Raw genomic sequence first — 4,098 nt, forward strand, 5'->3', positions numbered from 1 at the left:
CCAGCTTCATCTCCTCAACTCAGGACCAACACCAGGCTCAGCCTGGGTTCTCTCTCCCTGAGCTGTGGCCTAGAAATGGTTTCCACTCCCTGATTGCCTTCTGGTCACCGCACCTGGGCAGTCCAGAGTCATGAGAAACCCTAGGCCATGTAGCAGAATGCCCACTGTCCCCACTTCACCACACTCTACTCTCTCCATCCAGCACTAGCTGCAGCCAGGCTGTCTCACAGTCCAGAATGCTAGCCAGAGACCAAGTTTTCTGCAGTGCCCTGGCTGGGGCCCACAGATAAGGATGGGCAAGGCTGGGGCTGGCAGGCAAGGACAGCCAAGCAGTGCTCCAGAAGCCAGCAGATGCCATCAATCAGTTTTACATCTGCCAGGCACTGAGAATCTCTGGACACCAGAAGGGTTCTCTGTTGCCAGAGCTGAACTCTCATGTGAAGACTTCAGAAGGCCCTGAAATGTGGGCAGGATTCCATCACTGCCTGTCTGTGGCCACAAGGACACAGACTCTTTTAATGCCTGGTGAGATGTCCAGGACACTCGGGGCTCTGGAAAGCCCCTTTTCAATTTCAGGCCTCAGCTGAGCTCTCCATTTACCTCAGGCCAGGCAGTGCACATTATGGGGGACATCGCTGGATGCTGGGATGAGGATGGCACTTGGCATGTGAGCTAGGATTGGGTGCCCACCACTGTCTTCCCTAGCCAGGCAGTGACCAGTAAGCATCTCTGGTTTCTGTCCCCTTACCAGCCTCCTCTGCTACGATTGCATTTCTGGCAGGCAGTGGATCAGGGAAGCACCAGCAGTTGAGGACCATGTGGAGAACCTCTACTGGCCAAGCATTCCCAACCTGACAGCAGAACAGGAGTACAGCAGAGCTGAGGTGAACTTGGCAGAGAACTTTGAGACCATGAAGGCAGCCAACACTTCCAAGTCATCACAACCTGCTTCTCCCATAGATTTATTGTAGACCAACTCAGCTATCTCCGTGTCAACAAGAAATGGTCCTCACTCTGAGCCATCACCCTTGGATTTAGATCATGGGGCTGTCCTGTCTTTAGTATGGAACAGAGAAGCTTTAATTTCTACAAAAAAGGTAAGGTTTTGGGCCACAGCCTTATTAAAACAAACAAACATAAGCACAGTGGTCTACATATGGAATATCTGGGGCCTAAACAACCTGCTACTTGGAAGTATAATCATCGTCCTTTTGTTTGTTTCTTTAGCCTGGTAGGACAATATCAGAGATTTCCTTGGTCGTAGGGAATATAAAACATAGTTTGAACAAAAGCAGCAATAAAGTTACAAACTATTTTTGGGTGTATTTGCTTAAGTATAAGATAGCTGATCTTGGCTTTATCATGTAAGATTAGTTTGCTTAGTTTTCATTACGTTTGCTAAACTTGAATTGTGAATAAATATATGGCTGATTCATATCGTAATTAAACTGCACATTGACATAAACTGTACATTGAAAGTTGCACATTGTCATCCAAAATAATACTTAGGTAAAACCAAAAATATGATAAACCAATGTCAAGGAACCTACCCTAAAATAAAAATAGAGTTAACATGGAATTGCAAAACTAGAATGGGAGAGACGTTTACCCATAAGATCTTGTTTGGAACATTGATATAACACTAGAAAAGAATTTTTCTAAATAACTGCAATGTTCGACTGTGACTGTGCGTCTGTGAAGACCAGGCATTCTGAATCATTGCCCTGTGCTGTGTGGCAGTACAATTTTACAGAAATGCACTACAATAATTAATAAAATTCTCTAATGGGAAAATTTTGTTGAATAAGTATTTACACTATAAATATTTATATTGTTAATATATTGGTGCTATTATTTCACAAAATAAAAAAGCTGTAATACAAACTTTAAAAGCAAATAATATCCTTACATTTCTAAATAAAGAAAAAATATAAATTTTGTGAAATATGATTAAGAGTAATTGATAAAATAAAAACTGGGGCATAAATTATATTATAGTTTGGGTAGAGATTGAAAAAACTGGATGAAAATTTTAATGAGCCCTTTTTGCCTGCACTAAACTTAATCTTATAGGTGAACACTATAATATATATAGGGTACCTACTAGCTATCTAATTTACTTTTTACACAATGTATAAATCCTAGCCTATTGTTCTTAATGGTTGAACCTGAAATAACACACAAACATACGAGAGAACAAAATAAGGAAGAAATGTATGGAGACAGTGACATTATCAAGATGGTGGGATGGGGGTCCCTATTTTTATATTCCCCTGCAGGAATAAAAACTAGTCAGCCATCCATCTACCAAAGTAACTTTATACGAGAGCCAGGCACAGTGGCTTGTGACAGTATCTCCTCCATTCAGGAGCCTGAGGCAGGAGGACTGCTTCAGGCCAGGAGATCAAGAACAGCCTGGGCAATATAGTGAGCTTCGGGATACAGGGCATTATAAAACCTTGCTAAAACCCAAGATCGAGAAGAGTCATTTTGTGAAGGCAGGCCCTTTGGTTAATAAGGTGTCATATTATCCAAAGCAATCTGTAAGTTAACTCAAATCCCTGTCAAAATCCCTGTCTCACTTTTCATAGTAATAGAAAATACAAGCCTACAAAGTAGACTGAATGGCCAAACCAATCATGAGGAATAAGAAAAAAGCTGGGGACATCATACTTGTGACCCACAGAAAACAGTTCAAAAGTCACTGTTCGTAGATAACCTGGGGAAACCCTGCTAGGTACGCAGGGGGAGCCACACTCACCCACACACCTGCTATTAGGCCCACCATATAGCAGAAACTTGCCCTAGTGCCTGCTCTACAGAACAAAGCCCTGAAGACAATCCAGTCTGCCCAAAAACATGACAGGACTCACAACCACATGTGCTCCTGGTAACAAGCCCACTAAAGGTAAAACCCACTCCAGATTCAGCAGCCACCTTGTGACCCAGCTACAAGCCTTTTTACTGCAAACCCAGTAAAGATCTTATCAGCCTTGAGATCCAACAGATGAAGATCTTTACCTGCAGAAACCAGTTTATAAAAATGAAAAGAGGTGTTTGCTCCTTCAAATGCACAAACACCAATGCAAGTCTATATTACACCCATTCTAATGGTTCTAACATAGAACTGGAAGTCCTGCATAGAATAATTAAGTCCTACATCAAACAATTAAGCAAGAATATCGAAAAGATCCAAATTGAAAGGAAGGAAAAAAGTCACTGTTTGTAGATGACATAATCTTATATATAAAAAACATAAATAGTACATTTAAATAGTGCACTTAAACTAATAAATACAGTCAGTAAAGAAGCAGAATATACAATTAACATACAAATATCAGTTTTGTTTCTATATGCTTGAGCAAACCAGTAAAAAAGAAAAAATCTCATTTACAATAGCAACAAAATAATAGATTTCTTAGCAATAAATTTAACCATTGTGGTGAAAGAGCTTTACAATAAAAAATAAAAGATATTGATGACAAAAATTAAAGAAGATACAAATAAACATAAATAGATTACATGTTTATGAATTAGAAGAATATTGTCTAAGTGACATATTATCCAAAGCAATCTGTAGATTATTTCAACTTCCTATCAAAACTCCTGTGCCACTTGTTACAGTAATAGAAAATAAAGTCTACAATGTATATAAACCTATAAGAAATATTGAATGGCCAAAGCAATCATGAGGAATAAAAATCTAGGGACATTACACTTTATTATTTAAAACTACATTTCAAGACTACAGTAAACATAATAGAATGGTATGTTTATAGGAACCAACACAAAAACCAATGAAACAGAATACAGAGCCCAGAAGTAAATCTATGCATCTAAAGTTAATCTTTGACAAGGGCACTATGAATCGCAATACAGAAAGTATAGCCTTTTCAATACTTGGTGCTGAGAAAACTGTGTACTCACAAGCACAATAATAAAATTAGATCATATTTCTTATGCCACACACAAAAATTGACTTAAAATAAAGACTTAAATTTGATACATAAATCCTTAAAAGAAAATATTTTAAAAAGCATATGAAAAGCCTCCATGACACTGGCCTTGGCAATGATTTTTTAAATATGATATCAAAAG

Source organism: Mandrillus leucophaeus, unplaced genomic scaffold (assembly GCF_000951045.1).
Source record: "Mandrillus leucophaeus isolate KB7577 unplaced genomic scaffold, Mleu.le_1.0 Scaffold98, whole genome shotgun sequence".
Lineage (NCBI taxonomy): Eukaryota > Metazoa > Chordata > Mammalia > Primates > Cercopithecidae > Mandrillus > Mandrillus leucophaeus.